Raw genomic sequence first — 21,160 nt, forward strand, 5'->3', positions numbered from 1 at the left:
ATTCCGCACCTTACACCCCTCAACAAAACAGTGTTGCGGAGAGGAAGAACCGGACGTTGATGGATGCCGCAAGGACCATGATGGCGGAGTTCAAGTCTCCATACAACTTTTGGGCCGAAGCCATCAACACCGCGTGTCATGCATCCAATCGGCTCTACCTCCGCAAGGGCTTGAACAAGACTCCATATGACATACTCACCGGTAACAAGCCCAACCTCAAGTACTTTCGGGTGTTCGGGTGTAAGTGTTTCATTCTCAAGAAAGGTGTTCGATTGTCTAAATTTGAGGCTAGAGCATATGAGGGCATATTTGTTGGTTATGCTACAAACTCTTATGCTTACCGTGTCCTCAACATATCCATGGGGCTTATTGAGGAGACGTGTAACGTGGAGTTTGATGAGAATAACGGCTCCCAAGTGGAGCAAAGTGGCACTTGTGATGTAGGTGATGAAATTCCTCCTCAGGCCATAAGAAGAATGGGTGTTGGTTTTATCCTACCCATTGAGGAACCCCTTGTGGCCGAAGGAGAAGGACAATGCTCCACTCAAGTGGAGCTATCACCAACCCAAGGCCCACACGCTTCCGAAGAACAAAGTGAAGGCCCTCAACCTCATGAACAAGACCAAGGGCAAAATCATGATCAAGACAGTGGAGACACACCAAGTGATGCCCAAGGTCAAGTTCTCTCCTATGAGCAAGTTCAAGATCAAGAACAAGCTCAAGACGGCGCTCAAGATGATCAAGTGACCGCTCCTCAACTCACCTTCGAGGAGGAATTGGAGCGTCGTCCCGCCAAGATTGCTTCCAAGCTCTCCACCAAGGGTCATCTCATGAAAAATGTACTTGGAAGCATTCAAAAGGGGGTAAGCACTCGTAGACAATTGGCAAACTATTGTGAACATCACGCGTTTGTCTCTTGTGTGGAACCCCAAAAGGTATTTGAAGCTCTCGAAGATCCGGATTGGCTCAATGCCATGCATGAAGAACTCAACAACTTCGAGTACAACAAGGTGTGGAGATTAGTGCCAAGGCCAACGGGGAACCACAATGTCATTGGAACGAAGTGGATATTCAAGAACAAGCAAGATGCTCATGAGACCATCATCCGCAACAAGGCACGATTGGTGGCACAAGGCTACTCCCAAGTCGAGGGTATCGACTACGGTGAAACCTTTGCTCCTGTTGCTCGCCTTGAATCTATTCGTTTGTTGATTGCTTATGCTTCTCATCACAACTTTAAGTTGCAACAAATGGATGTGAAGAGTGTTTTTCTTAATGGACCCATAAATGAGTTGGTGTATGTCAAACAACCCCCCTGGGTTCGAAGATCCCTATTTCCCCGATCATGTGTATCAACTCCATAAGGCGCTCTATGGCCTTAAACAAGCCCCACGTGCGTGGTATGAGCATCTTACGGAGTTGTTACAAGATCGTGGATTCGAAATCAGGAAAATCCACCCCACTCTTTTTACTAAGAAGGTCAAAGGGGAGTTGTTTGTGTGCCAACTATATGTTGATGATATTATTTTTGGTTCCCCTAACAAAGCTTTCAATGAAGAATTTGCCGCTCTCATGACCTCAAAGTTCAAGATGTCTATGATGGGAGAGTTGAAGTTCTTTCTCGGATTCGAAATCAAACAAAGAAGAGAAGGAACCTTCATCAACCAAGCCAAATACACTCAAGACATGCTAAAGAGATTCAAGCTAAGTGATGTCAAGCCGGCTTCCACTCCAATGCCCACCAAGTGCCAACTTGACATTGATCCCAATGGTAAAGCGGTGGATCAAAAGGTATATCGCTCCATGATTGGATCCTTGCTTTACCTTTGTGCATCTAGACCGGATATCATGTTGAGTGTGGGAATTTGTGCACGGTTTCAAGCCGCACCTAAGGAAAGCCACTTTGTGGCGGTCAAGCGAATCTTTCGATATTTGGCTCATACCTCAAACTTTGGCTTATGGTACCCAAGAGGAGCAAACTTCAAGCTTGTAGGTTATTCGAACTCCGATTGGGCGGGAGACAAAGTGGATAGGAAATCCACTTCCGGAGGGTGCCAATTTCTTGGTTGCTCTTTGGTAAGTTGGTCTTCTAAAAAGCAAAGTTGTGTGTCTCTCTCGTCCACCGAAGCGGAGTATGTGGCGGCCGGGAGTTGTTGTGCACAACTCTTATGGATGAGGCAAACTTTAAAGGATTACGGTGTCATTTGTGACAAAGTGCCTCTTTGGTGTGACAATGAAAGTGCCATCAAGATTTCTCTCAACCCGGTGCAACACTTCAAGACGAAGCATATTGAGATTCGGTATCACTTCATCCGGGATCATATTAGGCGAGGGGAGATCGAGCTCAACTATGTCAACACTCATGATAACCTTGCAGATATTTTCACGAAGCCATTGGATGAAGCAAGATTTCGCGAGTTAAGGCATGAGCTAAATATCATTGATTCGAGCAATGTGGTTTGAACCTTTGCACACCCCTCACATTCATCATGCATTCTTGTCTAGGTGTAGGCATGGACATAGGGGGAGTGTTGTTCTCTCAATGAACTCTTCCTCCCCCCATAATGCATAAACTAATCTCACTCTTTCACATTAGCCATTTTTGATGGTACTTGTGCTTCAAAGACGAGTTTTGGTCATGGGCCCAAGGATAATTCTTCGCGGTGCCATACCAATTGACTCAAACATAGGTGGCCTCGGCCACCGCCCTCTCATGTAGAGGTGTGTGGTTCTTGTTCTCTTGCCGGTGCTCTTGTTGCTTTGTGTTGTTTTTCTCTTCTTGCCATCGTTTCCCTTCTTTTCTTTTTGTGCCATAGGTGTTGAGTCCAGTTTTGAGTTGCGCTGGGCGGTACTACCGCTGGAGCGGTACTGCCGCTATACGGAAGCGGTACTACCGCTTATGTGGCTAAGCGGTACTACCGCCAATCACCACGGTACTACCGCTGAGGGGCGGGCCCAGGGGTTAAGTCGTGGGCAGGGGTGGTTTCCTACCCCCCATACCCATTTGCTTCGTCCCCTCGTTCCTCTTCCTCTCTCCAGCGCCATCTCGCCGCGGGAGGGCTTCGGCGGCCCTCCGTCTCTGGACCGTTCCTCTCCATTTCCTTCGGTGGAGTCGATCCCCACCTCGTTCTCTTGCCATGGATGCCGGTATTGCCCCCCGTTCCTCTTCTCTTCTTGTCTAGTTTTCAGATCTCGCGTTTTAGGGGCAATAGTGGTTGCATCTCTAGGTTTTTGGCCAAATCTAGGCTTGAGTAGGTTGGAGAAGGCAACTAGACTCTTTGGATTGATGTTTGGTAGGTTTATTTTTGAATTTGGCATCCCCGGTAGTGTCGGATCTGACCATGGCAGTAGGGATCCTCCGTGCCCCGTCTCGGGCGGTACTACCGCTCATCTGGCGCGGTACTACCGCTGGAGCGGTACTGCCGCTGTGGAGGCACGGTACTACCGCTGGTGCGGTACTGCCGCTGTGCAGGCACGGTACTACCGCCGGATGCCCAGTTCCATCGTTTCCTACCACATGTTGATCCATATTTGTTGTGTTTATTTGGTTTTGATCGTTCCTTCTGGTTGTTTCGTGTGTCCGTGTGTTTGGTTCCAGGTGATGAACATCCTGAGCAGCAAGTCCGCCGTGTCAACCCCGGGCGTTCAACGTCAAAGCGGTACCGCTCATCTGAGTCTGCAGGTGGTTCTTCCAGTGCTCCACCGCCGCCAGTGGGTGCTTCCTCTGTTGGGGAACGTAGCAGAAATTCAAAATTTTCTACGCATCACCAAGATCAATCTATGGAGTAATCTAGCAACGAAGGGAAGGGAGTGCATCTACATACCCTTGTAGATCGCGATGCGGAAGCGTTGCAAGAACGCGGATGAGGGAGTCGTACTCGTAGCGATTCAGATCGCGGTTGATTCCGATCTGAGCACCGAAGAACGGTGCCTCCGCGTTCAACACACGTGCAGCCCGGTGACGTCTCCCACGCCTTGATCCAGCAAGGAGAGAGGGAGAGGTTGAGGAAGACTCCGTCCAGCAGCAGCACGACGGTGTGGTGGTGGTGGAGGAGCATGGCAATCCCGCAGGGCTTCGCCAAGCACCGCGGGAGAGGAGGAGGAGGGAGAGGGGTATGGCTGCGCCGAAAGAGAGACGTTCTCGTGTCTTGGGCAGCCCCAAACCTCAACTATATATAGGGGGGGGGGGGGCTGCGCCCCCTCTAGGGTTTCCACCCCAAGGGCTGGCGGCCAGCCCTAGATCCCATCTAGGGGGGCGGCCAAGGGGAGGAGGGGAGCGCCACTAGGGTGGGCCTTAAGGCCCATCTGGACCTAGGGTTTGCCCCCTCCCACTCTCCCATGCGCCTTGGGCCTTGGTGGGGGGGCGCATCAGCCCACCTGGGGCTGGTCCCCTCCCACACTTGGCCCACGCAGCCTTCTGGGGCTGGTGGCCCCACTTGGTGGACCCCCGGGACCCTCCCGGTGGTCCCGGTACATTACCGATATCACCCGAAACTTTTCCGGTGACCAAAACAGGACTTCCCATATATAAATCTTTACCTCCGGACCATTTCGGAACTCCTCGTGATATCCGGGATCTCATCTAGGACTCCGAACAACATTCGGTAACCACGTACATACTTTCCCTATAACCCTAGCGTCATCGAACCTTAAGTGTGTAGACCCTACGGGTTCGGGAACCATGCAGACATGACCGAGACGTTCTCCGGTCAATAACCAACAGTGGGATCTGGATACCCATGTTGGCTCCCACATGTTCCATGATGATCTCATCGGATGAACCACGATGTCGGGGATTCAATCAATCCCGTATACAATTCCCTTTGTCAATCGGTATGTTACTTGCCCGAGATTCGATCGTCGGTATCCCGATACCTTGTTCAATCTCGTTACCGGCAAGTCTCTTTACTCGTTCCGTAACACATCATCCTGTGATCAAATCCTTGGTCACATTGTGCACATTATGATGATGTCCTACCGAGTGGGCCCAGAGATACCTCTCTGTTTACACGGAGTGACAAATCCCAGTCTCGATTCGTGCCAACCCAACAGACACTTTCGGAGATACCTGTAATGCACCTTTATAGCCACCCAGTTACGTTGTGACGTTTGGTACACCCAAAGCATTCCTATGGTATCCGGGAGTTGTACAATCTCATGGTCTAAGGAAATGATACTTGACATTAGAAAAGCTCTTAGCAAACAAACTACACGATCTTGTGCCAGGCTTAGGATTGGGTCTTGTCCATCACATCATTCTCCTAATGATGTGATCCCGTTATCAACGACATCCAATGTCCTTGGTCAGGAAACCGTAACCATCCATTGATCAACGAGCTAGTCAACTAGAGGCTTACTAGGGACATGGTGTTGTCTATGTATCCACACATGTATCTGAGTTTCCTATCAATACAATTGCAGCATGGATAATAAACGATTATCATGAACAAGGAAATATAATAATAACCAATTTATTATTGCCTCTAGGGCATATTTCCAACAGTCTCCCACTTGCACTAGAGTCAATAATCTAGTCCACATCACCATGTGATTAACACTCATAGGTCACATCACCATGTGACCAACATCCAAAGAGTTTACTAGAGTCAACAATCTTCACATCACTATGTGATTAACACTCAATGAGTTCTGGTTTGATCATGTTATGCTTGTGAGAGAGGTTATTAGTCAACGGGTCTAAACCTTTCAGATCCGTGTGTGCTTTATGAATATCTATGTCATCTTGTGGATGCTACCACGCGCTACTTGGAGCCATTTCAAGTAACTGCTTTACTATACGAATCCGGTTTACTACTCAGAGTCATCCGGATTAGTGTCAAAGTTCGCGTCGACGTAACCCTTTACGACGAACTCCTTTTCACCTCCATAATCGAGAAAATTCCTTAGTCCACTAGATACTAAGGATAAGTTCGACCGCTGTCATGTGATCCATTCCCGGATCACTATTGTACCCCTTGACCAACTCATGGCAAGGCACACTTCATGTGCGGTACACATCATAGCATACTGTAGAGCCTACGTCTGAAGCATAGGGGACGACCTTCGTCCTTTCTCTCTCTTCTGCTATGGTCAGGTCTTGAGTCTTACTCAATACTCACACCTTGTAACACAGCCAAGAACTCCTTCTTTGCTGATCTATTCTGAACTCTTTCAAAATCATGTCAAGGTGTGCGTTCTTTGAAAGTATCATCGGGCGTCTTGATCTATCTCTATAGATCTTGATGCCCAATATGTAAGCAGCTTTTATCCAGGTCTTCCTTTGAAAAACTCCTTTCAAACAACCCTTTATGCTTTCCAGAAATTTTACATTATTTCGGATCAACAATATGTCATTCACATATACTTATCAGAAATGTTGTAGCGCTCCCACTCACTTTATTGTAAATACAAGTTTCTAACAAACTTTGTATAAACCCAAAAACTTTGTTCACTCCATCAAAGCGTATATTCTGACTCCGAGATGCTTGCTCTAATCCATGGAAGGATCGCTGGAGCTAGCATACCTTTTAGCATCCTTAGGATCGACAAAACCTTTTTGATTGTATCACATACAACCTTTCCTTACAAAAACTGGTAAGGAAACTTGTTTTGACATCCATCTGCCAGATTTCATAAATGTAGCTAATGCTAACATGATTCCGACGGACTTAAGCATCGCTACGGATGAGAAAATATCATCGTAGTCAACTCCTTGAACTTGTGGAAATACTCTTTGCCACAAGTCGAGCTTCATAGACGGTAACATTACCGTCCACGTCCGTCTTCTTCTCAAAGATCCATTTATCTCGGATTTCATGGCTTCTAACCATTTGTCGAAATATGGGCCCACCATCGCTGTCGGGTGGTTGGTGCGACATATGCCAACGGATGGCTTATCATTGTGGGTGCCAATAAGACGTCGCCGGTGCCTGGAAACGGGATGAGGCGGAGACATGCACGCTGGCGGATCTTACCCAGGTTCGGGGCTCTCCGAGGAGATAACACCCCTAGTCCTGCTCTGCGGGGTCTCCGCATGATCACTAGATCGGTGAAAGTAGCTACAATCGCTCCTAGAGCTGTTGGGTTCAAGGGAGAAGAAGAACAAGGCTAGCTCTCTCTTCTCTCTATCTGTGGTGTGTGTGCTATGCTTAGAAGCCAACCCTTTGCATGGGTGCTCCGGGGGGTTTATATAGGCCTACCCCCCGGGGGTACAATGGTAATCCGGCTGGGCACTGGTCCCAGCCGTCAGTGTCTACGCTCGCCGGCTTCTCCGCCGGCTATTGGGTCCCGCCGACTGGGGGGTCCCGCCAGCTGCCGGCTTCTTGGTCGACAGGCCGGCCCCACCGCCTAGGGTCTTGTCGGCGGCTGCTTACTGTAGCCTCGTCTCTGATGACGAGGGCTTTGTCGAGGTAAGCGTGGCTACAGTGGGCCGCCTCGGGGGCTCTCACTGCAGCCTTACCTCGTCTTGTCTCCTTAATGGGGCTCCTACTTCGAGGAAGAGGCAAGCCGGCTTCTGGGGGCCGGCTACGCCCTTGGCCGACTGGGAAAGGCCGGGCCGCCTTCACGGCTCTCTCTGGCTGAAGGGGCCCGCCTCCCGTGGGCCGTACGGGAGTCTGTCGTGGATGACGTTGAGGCCAGCATGGCTACAGTGCCGAGCCATACGGGAAGCGGCCGTCCCGTACGGCCTCCTGTAGCCATGCCCGCCTCGGGCTTCGGGGGTAGTGGGCCGCACTGTGGCCACTCCCCGTCTTGTCTCCGTTATGAGGGAGTAGCTTTGGTGGTTGTGGTCTCGGCCGGCTTCTTGGAGTCGGCGCTCTTTGAGGCCGGCTTCTTGGAGTCGGCGCTCTTTGAGGCCGGCTTCTTGGAGTCGGCCACCCCGCGGTTGTCTTTGGGAGGGAGGTCGCTTGCGGCTGGGCCGCCTTCCGTGAGTCGGCTTCAGAGGTAGCCGGCCAGGGAAGGGGGTCCAATGCTTGGAGCGTTTGGGAGGCCCAAAGGCCTGATAATTTTTTTGAAGAACCAGGGGTAGTCGGCTAGGCTACCCGTGGCCATTTACTCCGACAGTAGTCCCCGAAGCTGATTGGGCTTCGAGGTTGAGTAGGAGTTGAGAAGCTCGATCAGCTTCCCATCTTAGCAAGCCGGCAGCTGGGAGCCGGCCTTGGTCAGGCGTGCCGCCTGGGTCGAAGTCTTCCGAAGTCGGAGGGCGGGAGCCCGCCAGTGCGTGTACCGGGCCGCTGGCCGGCCACTGGCCGTCTGCAAACCACGTGGCCCTTCTTGGCCGGAAAGCCTGCCAGCCCACGCGCATGATGGGACGTCGCCGCAGGGAGGGGGCCCGCCACGTCCGCGCCCTGGCCCAGGCGCGGATTGTGTACATCCCGAAACCGCCCGCACGTCCCGTGCGGCAGTTTCGGCTCGCATTTATGCGCAATAATCGCGAGGCGTGGGGGGAGTGGGTGCAGTTAATCCCACGACTCCCCCCACGTTCGGCTTCCCCGGTCCTGCCTTGCGAAGCTATAAGTAGGGGGAGGTGGAGGGCGGCAGGCCCTCGCACGCTCCTCCTACCTCCACCATCTTCTTCGCTCTCCCGTTCTTGCGACAGCGCCTCGCCGCCGCGCTCTTCCACTACGCATTCCTCCGCCGCCGCGCTTGTTTTCGCCATGCCTCCCGCCACGGATCAGCATGGTGGGGATTGGGATGGCTCCAACGTCCACGACGACCACGTCGAGTTCCTCCGCAACACGCGGCGGCTGCCCAGCACAGACAAGGTGGAGGTCCGCCTCGCGCCGGCGAAGGAAATCACGCCGGAGCCGCAGGAGGGCGAGCGGGTGGTCTTCCGCTCGCACTTCTTGCGCGGCATTGGCCTTCCAGTGAGCGCCTTCTTCCGCTCCTGGCTCGAATTCTATCAGCTCCAGCCGCACCACCTCACCCCGAATGCGGTGGTGCTGCTGTCGGCCTTCGTCACCCTGTGCGAGGGCTACCTCGGCGTCCTCCCCACCCTCGAGCTCTGGGGGGAGTTCTTCCAGTCCAAGCTGGGCACGCGCATGCAGGGCGTGCCGGCTCAGACTGGCGCCTTCATCGCGTCGCGGAGGTCGGTCGCCGACAACCCCTTCCCCATCATCCCGCTGATCCAATCGGTGAAGAAGTGGCAGAAGTTGTACTTCTACGTGCGGAACATCGCCCCACGGGGCGACTACGTCAACCTGCCGGCTTACGTAGCCGGCCCACCGGCGGGCAGGCGGCCCCAGTGGTCCTTCCGGGCCGTGACTCTGACGCCGGCCGGGTCCGTAGCCGTCGCCCGAGTGCGATTAATGACCCAGTCGGAGGGCTTGACGGGGGCTGACCTTCTGGCCGCCTTCGTCACGCGCCGGGTTCTTCCGCTCCAGAGCCGTCCTCATCTGATCTGTCAGATGAGCGGCCAGCTCGATCCGAGCCGGATGTGCACCAAGGACATGCCGCACGAGGAGGTCGCCTATATGGTGAACTACCTTGCGAATTGCAAGCTCTCCGAAGAGTGGCAATTCGGCAAGGAGCCATACAGCCGAGCCAATCCACCGCCCACGGTATGCTCTCCCTGTGTCTTCTTTTTCTCTCAACTTCGTTGCCGAGTTCCTCTTGGCCGACTCTAACTTAGTTGGCTTGTTCTTTGACAGAGTCCTCTTCTCCGGCCGGCCGGCGGGTCAGACACGGAGCGTCGATTCGTCCCCGACCGGACGGAACACGATCTGGAGGACCCCAACCTGGGGGCGGCCGGCATGGACGACAACATCGAGCCGGGTGGCGGCCAAGCCGGCGGCGAAGCAGGCGACTCCAGGCTCGGAGTCACCTTCGACGACTGGCCGGACGACGACGAAGCCGAGGTCGCCCCGCGGCGCCAGCCGGCTTCTGGGCATGGCGCGGGCTCCTCCGCTGCGCCGCCTGCTCGGGGCGGAGGGCAGAAGCGTCGCGCCGCCCAGGGTCTGTTCGGCAGTCGGACAAAAAAACCCAGGGGCGGGGCGGCCGCCACCAGGCGGGAAGAGGCGGCCGCGAAGGCGGCTCGCTTCCGCAAGGCGGTGAAGCAACCGCAGACCATGTCGGCGTAAGTCCGAATTTTTCTTTGTGTACTATTTTTCTTTCTTTTCTTTGGTGGTTCCTGAAACCTTGTCTTTTTTCTCCAAATGATCAGAGCACCGTTGTCGCTTGAGCGGGCGGCTGCCGGCTCCGTCGTCGAGTCGCCAAAGGGGTCTGGGAGTACCACTCGCCGCGTGGACCCCCGTGCCGATCTTCAGGAGGCGACAGAACGGAACGCGCGGGAGGCGCGGGCGGAACGGGAGGCGCGAGAGGCGGAGGCACGGAAGGCGGCCGCCGCTTGGGCGGCTCTGGAGGAGGAGGCGGCGAAGGTGCTCGCCGACGCTGCTGCCAGGGCCCAAGCGGAGGCTGCAGCTGCAGAAGCAGCGGGGGAGGTCTTGATGGTCACCCCTCTGCGCGTTGCAGCGCCGGGTTCCATGGAGCCCTCGCCAGAAGGAGCCAGCCGCGACCAGCCAGGGCCGGGAAGAGAGGACGACGTCATCATCCTGGAGAGGGCGCCGGGGCCGATCCCGCCGACTGGGGCGGCTCAAGGCGGCCGGCCAGATCAGCCGCCTACACAGTCGGCGGGGGGTGAGCCGGCTGTGAGGACTGAGATGGCGGTCCGGATGCCGCCGAGCCGGCGCGCGGGGAAGGCCGCGGCGGAGCCACAGAAGGCCGCGTCGGAGCCACAGCCGGCCGTGGGCTCCAGCTCGTCGGCCCAGGATGCGGAGGCGGCCAGCGCAACCTCAGGGTGGACGCCAGGCGGAGGGACGGCCGTGATGAACGTGGCTGCGCAGGATGTCCGGACCCGTCTCCAGGGCCAAGCCGTGGCGCTGAGGCAGTTCACCGATGAGTTTCTCGCGACACGGGCGGCCATCCGGGTTAGTCTTCCCATCTAGCTTCTCTTGATCTTGATTTCTTCCGTGGGCGCATCAGCGCACCCACTGGGTGTAGTCCCCGAGTTCCGAGTCGGCTGCTGAGCAGGCGGCTTGGAACTTCTTGGAGGATTTGCCTTTGCTATTCTTGTTCTTACTCCGATCTTCTGTCTATTTTGCAGGACTACCACAATCTTCGTGCGGCCGCCTTCAACTCCCAGGCTCGGGAGCTGACCTAGAAGACCGCCGACCTTACTGAGAGCCGAGGTACGTGCTTGGTTCTTTGTCTCATGTGGGGGCGCGTCAGCGCACCCACTGGGTGTAGTCCCCGAGATTCGAGCCGACTGCCGAGCAGTCGGGTCGGATCTTCCTTGACGACTTCTTCTTACTGTTCTTTCTTCTTCTGCCGTCTCTGCAGCGGCCAACGCCAGTCTGAGGGCACAACTGGGGGAGTCCCAGACTGCCCTTCGTGCCAAGGACGCCGAGATCGCCGCCTTGGTGCAGGAGCGCGACCGCTTGGCCAAGAAGTTGGTCGACCAGGAGGAAGGCCACAAGGCGGCCCTGAAGGCTACGCAGGACCGCGAAGCCACTCTCCAGGCCGAGTTCGAGACGGAGGCGGCTGGCTGGGCTGAGGCCAGGCAGACTCGGATCTCTGGCTACGGCCAGATCGAAGATCTGGTTGACGGTAAGCCGCCTACCTCTTCGTCCTTTCTTGCCATCTGCCACTTTGGCTTGTTTTCTGATTTTGGTGTTCTTTTCTTCCTTTCTTCTTCTTTCTCGCGCAGAGTATTTCCCTGGCAATTCTACTGCCGCCAACCAGACCATCGAGGCCCGTCGCCAAGCGCGAAGGCAGGCTGGCTTTGAAATCTCGCCAACCGCCGGCCGCTCGCTGGAGGAACAACTTCTGGCAATCCAGGCCCGTATCCAGCCGGCTCACCGACTGCTCCGCCGGCTTCAGCGAGCCGGGGCACAGGTCTTGGCCGCCCTCTGGCCCGGCCAAGTGGTTCCTCGCACCCCCAGTCGGACTGCCGACTGGCTGGAGGTGGCAGTCGGCCGCTTCGAAGCTTGGAAGGCCTCGGCGGCTTGCTCCGGTGCCAGGCGGGCGCTGGAGTTCGTCAAGGCCTGGTATCCCGGCCTGAGCCTGGACCAGCTGGCTACCTGGCGGCAGCAAGCCGACACGGAGCTGGAGCCGGCACGGCCGGCCATCATCCGGCGGGCTTCGGCAATCGCCGACTACACCGACACCAGCGTCTTCTCCCCCGAGGTGGACGACAACGGTGTCGCCCAGCCGGAGGAGTGGTTCGGTCTGAACCCGGCGGACGGCGAAGACTCGGCAGAGGAGATCGACTCCAGCGACGAGGGTGAAGAAGAGGAGGAGGAGGAGGGTGAAGACACCGAGCCGGCTGGTGGAGCAGCCGGCCAGCCTCAGCCTGACCGCACCTCCAGCACCACGTCGCGCGCGAGTGCGTCGCCTGCCGTAGGTGGTCATCAAGCCGAGACCCGCTAGGCGGCCACCCCTTCAGCCGGCGAGGCCGCCTTCACCGACCAGCTCGGCCTCCGCATCGCGCCTTAGTCTGCTATCTTTTGTTTTCCTGTCTAGTTACTTTTGGAACAAAGTTTGGTTAAGTCTGCACAATTCCACCCACTTGGTGTATTCGAACTTATGTCTGTTGCCAACCCGTTGGGGGCTTCATGTGTATATATAACTTATGCATGCATTTGGCCTTTCCTTGTGCTTTGCTTTTTATCCTTCCGCTGTTTCCTTTGCCGCCCTCCCTTGGATGCAGCCTCCCCAGTCCAACAGTTGCTTGGCAATCTGAAGCTCGAGGAGTGCTTGGCCGATGGGGGGGGGGGAAGTACTTTAGCTTTGCTGGACTAAAGCTAAGTTTTTAGGAAGCTAGCCAGCCGGCTGTTTTTGACAGCCGGCAGGCATGTTTGGAGGCCGTCTCTTTGCTATATAGGTTCGTTGCTCCTTAGCCATTTTTCGTGTGGGCATCCTTTCTGCCTTGCCTCTTGCTAGTCGGACAGTCGGTTCTTCGAGCTGCGACTTTCAACAAGAGGGGACTCGGGAGCCGGCACACTACTTTTCTGACTTTAGGTAGAACTTTCAATATAGCTCAAGGCGGCCAGTCCCCGGGCCGACTAGTCGAGCCCGGTGCCAGACAAGAATTCAAATGTAATAATACATTCATGAATATGACGCTTGTCATTCATAGATAAACAAAGGCAGTCCCCGAGTACTGTTCGGGGGGCCTGTTGGTTTGTACTTAATACAAAAGGGTAGCGTGATACATACTGCTTTCAACTGTAAAATCGTCTTAGGAGGTTTGCGTTCCATGGTCGCTCCGACTCCTTGCCGGAGTCGTCTCTCTTGCGTGCTCTTGGTTTTTGCGCGTCGATCAAGTAGTAGGAGTCGTTGCCGAGTGCCTTGCTGACGACGAAGGGGCCTTCCCAAGGGGCCGAGAGCTTGTGCTGGCCGGCTGTTCGCTGGATCAGCCGGAGCACAAGGTCGCCCTCTTGGAAGGATCTTGGCTTGACCTTGCGGTTGTAGTAGCGACGCAGCCCTTGCTGGTAGATGGCGGACCGGCTGAGTGCTAACAGCCGGCCTTCTTCCAGTAGGTCGACGCCGTCTTCTCTTGCTTCCTTGGCCTCCTCCTCCGTGTACATGGTGATCCGAGGCGAGTCGAACTCGATGTCTGTTGGGATGACGGCCTCGGCACCATACACGAGGAAGAATGGAGTGAAGCCGGTTGACTTGTTGGGTGTAGTGCGCAGACTCCAAAGGACAGCCGGCAGCTCATCGAGCCAGCAGCCGGCCGATCGTTCCAGTGGTACAACTAGTCGAGGCTTGATGCCGGAGAGGATGAGTCCATTTGCTCGCTCGACCTGGCCGTTTGACTGCGGGTGGGCAACGGACGCTAGGTCCAGTCGGATGCCCTGCGTCGCGCAAAAACGTGCCAGTGCTCCCTTGGCGAAGTTCATGCCGTTGTCGGTGATGATGCTGTGCGGTACGCCGTACCGAGTGGTGATGTCGGTGATGAATGTCACGGCAGTCGGCCCGTTCAGCTTCTTAATCGGCTTTGCTTCGATCCACTTGGTGAACTTGTCCACCGCGACCAGTAGATGTGTCAAGCCGCCGCAGGCTGTTTTGAAAGGGCCCACCATGTCCAGTCCCCAGACGGCAAAAGGCCAAGTGAGGGGAATGGTCTTGAGTGCAGAAGCCGGCAGGTGTTGCTTGGAACTAAAAATTTGACATCCTCTGCAGCTCTTGACTATTTCTTTAGCATCCTCCAAGGCAGTCGGCCAGAAGAAACCGTGGCGGAAAGCCTTGGCCACGAGTGATCTTGAGGCTGCGTGGTGGCCGCATTCGCCTTGGTGGATGTCTTTGAGGATTGCCATTCCTTTTTCTGGCTCGACACAACGCTGGAAGACTCCAGTGACGCTGCGCTTCACAAGCTCTCTGTTGATTATTGTGTATGCTGCGGCTCGTCGTTGCACTAGTCTTGCTGAGATCTCATCAGCCGGCACCTCTCTGCTGACTAGGAACTTGAGGATAGGCTGGGCCCATGACGGAGCTGTGACTTCTTCTTCTGTTAATGTAGCCACCATGACTCGGGTGGGTGGGCTGGGTGGCGTGGAATTGGAGTCGGCCACCGCTTCTTGTGTCATTGCAGTCCCCGGGCCGGGTTCTTAAGTCCCCGGGCCGGGTGCGACTACGGCAGTCCCCGGGCCATTTGTCGAAGTCGTCGTGCCGCCTGCGGGATTTCTCCAGTCGGATCCGGCTGTATCTGGCGCAGGCGGTACGAAGATGGAATCCGACTCTGGAGACGGCTTGATGGACGGCTTGAGGAGGCGCTGGAGGGAGACGCCAGTCGGTATGGCTTGTCGGGTGGAGCCGATCCGTGCTAGGGCATCTGCTTGGTCGTTGTCGGCCCTTGGCACGTGAAGGAACTCGCAGCCCTCGAAGTATCCGCTGATCTGCTGGACGAGGAATCGATAGCTCGCCATGTTCGCGTCCTTGGTGTCCCAGTCGCCAGACGATTGCTGGACCACCAAGTCTGAGTCGCCGTAGCACAAGATCCGGCGTATGCCGAGTTCTTTGGCTAGCCGGAGCCCATGTACGAGCGCCTCGTACTCGGCCACGTTGTTGGAGGCGGCGAAGTGGATCTGCAGCATGTACTTGAGCTTGTCGCCTTTGGGAGAGGTGAGGACGATGCCGGCTCCCAAGCCGGTGCGCATCTTGGACCCGTCAAAGTGCATCCGCCAATGGGTAGAGTCGGGAGCCGGCGGTAGGTACTGGGTTTCGGCCCAGTCGACGAGGAAGTCGGCCAATGCTTGCGACTTGATGGTGGTGCGGGGTTGATAGAAGATTGTGTAGGGTGCCAATGCAATGGCCCATTTGGCCACCCGGCCGGATGCATCCCGGCTGCCTATGATCTCGGCGAGCGGAGCAGTGCACACGACCGTGATGGGGTGCTCTTGGAAGTAGGGCTTTAGTTTCTTGGCAGCGAAGTACACCCCATAGCACATCTTCTGGTAGTGCGGGTAGTTTTCCTTAGAGCTGGATAGCACTTCGCTGAGATAGTACACCGGCCTCTGGACTAGCTGGGCTCGGCCTTCCTCCGGGCGCTGGACCACAACAACAGTGCTGACGACTCGGCTAGTCGCGGCGATGTAGAGGAGCATGGGCTCCTTTTCAGTCGGCGCAGCCAGGACAGGCGGAGTGGTCAGCATTTTCTTCAACTCATGGAAGGCTTGGTCGGCTTGATCATTCCACTCGAAGTGAGTGGACTTCTTCATGAGTCGGTATAGGGGGAGAGCTTTCTCGCCTAGTCGGCTGATAAAACGATTCAGGGAGGCTAAACAGCCAGTGAACTTCTGCACATCTCGCAGCTTGGTGGGAATCTCCATCCTCTCGATGGCCTTGATCTTGACGGGGTTGCATTCGGAGACCAGGAAGCCCAACAGCTGGCCGGCTGGCACTCCGAACACGCACTTCTCAGGATTGAGCTTGATTTGGAATCGGCGCAAGTTGGCGAATGTTTCTTTCAGGTCTTCCAGCAAGGTACCGCGCTTCTCTGTCTTCACCACAATGTCGTCTACATAGACGTGGGCATTTCTGCCGAGTTGTTTCAAGAGGCATTTCTGCATGCAACGCTGAAAAGTGGCACCGGCATTTCTCAAGCCGAATGTCATTGTCAGGTAGCAGAAAGCTCCAAAGGGTGTGATGAAGGCAGTCTTCAGGCGGTCAGCTGGGTCCAACTTGATCTGATGGTACCCTGAGTACGCATCCAAAAAACTTAACAACTCGCATCCGGCTGTGGAGTCTATTACTTGGTCAATCCGCGGCAGAGCAAACGGATCCTTTGGGCAGGCCTTGTTCAAACTGGTGTAGTCTATACACATACGCCACTTGTTATTCTTCTTCAGAACCAGAACTGGGTTGGCGAGCCATTCTGGAAAGAACACTTCCATGATAAAGCCAGCGGCAAGGAGCCGGGCTATCTCTTCTCCCACGATTCTTCGCTTTTCTTCTGACAGTCGGCGGAGGGGTTGCTTGACCGGCTTCGCATCAGCTCGGACATGTAATTTGTGCTCGGCGAAATCCTTCGGGACACCCGACATGTCCTTTGGGGACCATGCAAAGATGTCTCGATTCTCACGGAGGAAGTCGACGAGCTCGCCTTCCTATTTACTGTCCAAGTTCGCTCCAATGACAGAGAACCTCTCCGGGTTCTCCGGGTCCAGAGGTATCTTCTTTGTCTCTTTGGCAGGCTGGAAGGAGCCCTGCACATCACCATCTTTGGGGTTGGGGGACAGGGCCGGCTGCTTGCCGGCCATGGCCACAACCCGTTCCAACATCTCCTTCTCTTCTGCCACCACGAGGGACTCGGCCAGCCGGCTACTGGCCATGGCGCACTCGATGGACTTCTTGTAGTCGCCGGCTACCGTGATGATCCCCTTCGAGCTCGGCATCTTCATCTTCAGGTAGGCGTAGTGGGGCACAGCCATGAACTTGGCCAAAGCAGGTCGGCCGAGCAGTGCATGATAGGGGCTCTCCAAATCCACTACCTCGAACCATATTGCTTCCCGGCGAAAATGATCTTTGTCTCCGAAGAGAGCATCCATTTTGATCTTGCCGATTGGAGAGCAAGACAGGCCGGGGACGATACCATGGAAGACGGTGCGGCTCGGCATGAGCTGCTTTGCTTTGATGTTCAGCTTCTCCATGGTATCGCGGTACAGTATGTTGATACTGCTTCCGCCATCTATCAGGATGCGGGAAAATCTGGCTGCTCGCCTCTCCGTCGCGAGGGTGACGTCCAAGACCATTGCATAGGAGCCAGGCGAAGGAATCACCCCTGGGTGGTCGACCTGGCTCCAGCTGATCGGCTTCTCTGACCAGTGCATGAACTCAGGGGTGCTGGAGGCGACTGCATTCACTTCTTGATGCTATCGGCGTCGGCTGCGCTTGTCGTCGGCTTGACTGGTGAAGACGACGTAGGCGGCATGCTCTTCGGGGAATTCGTCTTGGATGGCGCCGACTGCCGGCCGAGCCGCCGGCTGCTGGGGGGCTAGAGGCGGCGGGCCGGGAGGCGGAGGCGGCAGCATCCCCTCGCCCTTGGTGATGCGGGTGAGCCAATGGCATTTCCGGGTTGTGTGGTTGGACGGCTTCGCGCCGCTGTGGAATTTGCAGGGGGCATCAAGAGCCTGCTCGTAGGAGAAAGCCGGCTGCCAAGGCGGCCGGCCACCCTTCTTCTTGGGAGCGGGCCGTTCTTCGGGCTTCTCATCTTCAACGGTGGCCACCTGCCGACTGGAGGAAGTCGGCATGGGGCCCTTGCGCTTGTGGTCGTTCTGGTAGGGGCGCCGATTAGGGTCGCCAGCCGGTGTCTTGGGAGTCGGAGCAATCACCTTCCCCGAGGCGTCTACTCGCAGCTCGGTCTTCATTGAGGAGTCGGCTGTGGCGTACTTGTCAGCGATGACCAGTAACTCATCGAGGGTAGCCGGCTTGTCGCAGAGGAGTCGGTGCTTGAGGAGGGTGCCCTCTCGGCACCCGGCGGTGAAGTACTCGATGGCCTGGACCTCATGCACCCCCTCGCAGGAGTTGCGGAGCTCGGCCCACCGCGTGAGGTAGTCGCGGGTCGACTCGTTGGGCCCTTGGACGCAGAGGGAGAGCTGGCGAGGCTTGGGAGGCCGCTTGTAGGTGCTAGTGAAGTTGCGGACGAAGACTTCTGTGAAGTCCAGCCAACTGTTGATGTTGTAGGGCTTGAGGCTGTTGAGCCATGTGCGCGCCGTGCCCTGCAGCATGAGGGGGACGTACTTCACGGCGACGTGTCGATTGCCGTTGGCTATGCTGACGGCTGTGGAGTAGTCGATGAGCCAATCTTCCGGCTTCACTGAGCCGTTGTACTTGGGCGTGTCTCTGGGGAGCGAGAACCCTTTGGGGAAGGGCTCGTCGCGGATGCGGGGGCCAAAGCATGGCGGGCCGACATCGTCTTCTTCTTCTAACGCCAAGGATCGAGCAAGGCGGTCGATCCTGTGGCGGGCGTCGTTCTCGCCGACTCCTTCTCGGCGGCCGAGTCGGTCGCCAAGAGTCGGGTGTGGGATAGGCGGCGGAGTGAGGCGTCTTTCTCTTCGAGGCGGAGGAGGGGGCAGATTTCCTTGGTGCTCTACTGCTCGAGGGCGGCCCTCCGCATCACGCTCGATGGTGATGCGAGTCCGGCTGCGGCTGGCAGCCGGCTCCTTGTCTTTCTTCTGGCGTGCGCCGCTCGCAGTCGGCAAGCGAGACGTCGCGGCGTGCTCCCGGCGCGGGGGATGGCTATCAGCACGGGCGCCGGCTTTGTGCCATTCTGCAGCCGCGTCGATCAGCTGCTGGATCCGTCTTGTCATGTAGGGGAGCTCGTCGGCTCCCAGCCCATTGAGCTCTTCTGCGGCCGCCTGGGCGGCTCGCAAATTCTCGAGCGGGGTGGCGTAGACGGGGCGATCTGCCCCCAGCATGCTGGCGACGGCCGCGCCGCGCTTCTGGACGAAGCCGGCTCGGCTCGGGCCGCTAGGCGGTGGCGTACCGAAGGCGGCGCGGTCGACTTCGCGCTGGTGAGCCTCGGTGAGGCGTCTCATGGAGGCTATCTTCTGGCCCTCCGTGATGAGAGCGAGGCGGCGTGCCTCCAAGGTCTCGGCGTCGGCATCGGCCGGGATGGGGACGAAGAGGTCGTGCATTGCCGCTTGCAGGGCGTCGTGGGCGTTCTCGCCCGAGTTGGCGACGTGGCTGATGACCAGCACTTCGGTGACAGCGCTGCTGCCGCTGTCGGCTCGTGGGAGGGGGTCGTCGAAGACCACCAAGTCGGAGGGGTAGGCGTCAAGCGATGCGGTGTCGGAGTCGACAAGCATCGGGTCGGTGGAGCCGACCGACTCCACATCTGCAGCAAGCTCGCTGGAGACGTGAAGCTGGTCGAGGAGGCTGACGAGGCGGCTCTCGGGGTAGTCCGTGCCTGCGTCGGACGCAGGCTCGTCGGAGATGCGAGTCTCGCCGAGCAGATCGGCGAGGCGGCTTGCTGCGCAGGCGTCGCCGACGCCTTGCAGCGCGTCGAGGCAAACGCCATCGGGCGCAGCAGGCTGGCTGCGCACGTGGCGGAGGAAGAGGGTTCCCATCCAGAACAGGTCTCCGGACGACGGTGCACCTGGCCCCACGGTGGGCGCCAAATGTCGGGTGGTTGGTGCGACATATGCCAACGGATGGCTTATCATTGTGGGTGCCAATAAGACGTCGCCGGTGCCTGGAAACGGGATGAGGCGGAGACATGCACGCCGGCGGATCTTACCCAGGTTCGGGGCTCTCCGAGGAGATAACACCCCTAGTCCTGCTCTGCGGGGTCTCCACATGATCACTAGATCGGTGAAAGTAGCTACAATCGCTCCTAGAGCTGTTGGGTTCAAGGGAGAAGAAGAACAAGGCTAGCTCTCTCTTCTCTCTATCTGTGGTGTGTGTGCTATGCTTAGAAGCCAACCCTTTGCATGGGTGCTCCGGGGGGTTTATATAGGCCTACCCCCCGGGGGTACAATGGTAATCCGGCTGGGCACTGGTCCCAGCCGTCAGTGTCTACGCTCGCCGGCTTCTCCGCCGGCTGTTGGGTCCCGCCGACTGGGGGGTCCCGCCAGCTGCCGGCTTCTTGGTCGACAGGCCGGCCCCACCGCCTAGGGTCTTGTCGGCGGCTGCTTACTGTAGCCTCGTCTCTGATGACGAGGGCTTTGTCGAGGTAAGCGTGGCTACAGTGGGCCGCCTCGGGGGCTCTCACTGCAGCCTTACCTCGTCTTGTCTCCTTAATGGGGCTCCTACTTCGAGGAAGAGAGTAGCCGGCTTCTGGGGGCCGGCTACGCCCTTGGCCGACTGGGAAAGGCCGGGCCGCCTTCACGGCTCTCTCTGGCTGAAGGGGCCCGCCTCCCGTGGGCCGTACGGGAGTCTGTCGTGGATGACGTTGAGGCCAGCATGGCTACAGTGCCGAGCCGCACGGGAAGCGGCCGTCCCGTACGGCCTCCTGTAGCCATGCCCACCTCGGGCTTCGGGGGTAGTGGGCCGCACTGTGGCCACACCCCGTCTTGTCTCCGTGATGAGGGAGTAGCTTTGGTGGTTGTGGTCTCGGCCGGCTTCTTGGAGTCGGCGCTCTTTGAGGCCGGCTTCTTGGAGTCGGCCACCCCGCGGTTGTCTTTGGGAGGGAGGTCGCTTGCGGCTGGGCCGCCTTCCGTGAGTCGGCTTCAGAGGTAGCCGGCCAGGGAAGGGGGTCCAATGCTTGGAGCGTTTGGGAGGCCCAAAGGCCTGATAATTTTTCTGAAGAACCAAGGGTAGTCGGCTAGGTTACCCGTGGCCATTTACTCCGACAATCGCTTCTCCATAGCTCGTAGGTTCAGTATTGTCCAACAACATGATATCTCAGACAGGATCATGTACCACTCTGAAGTAGCACGCATCCTCGTCGTCCTACGAGGTTTGGTAGTGACTTGATACGAAGTTTCATGATCACTATCATAAGCTTCCACTTCAATTGGTGTAGGTGCCACAGGAACAACTTCCTGTGCCCTGCTACACACTAGTTGAAGTGACGGTTCAATAACCTTATCAAGTCTCCACCATCCTCCCACTCAATTCTTTCGAGAGAAACTTTTCCTCGAGAAAGGACCTGTTTCTAGAAGCAATTACTTTTGCTTCCAGATCTAAAATAGGAGGTATACCCAACTGTTTTTGGGTATTC

This window comes from Triticum aestivum, chromosome 5D (genome assembly GCF_018294505.1).
Source record: "Triticum aestivum cultivar Chinese Spring chromosome 5D, IWGSC CS RefSeq v2.1, whole genome shotgun sequence".
Lineage (NCBI taxonomy): Eukaryota > Viridiplantae > Streptophyta > Magnoliopsida > Poales > Poaceae > Triticum > Triticum aestivum.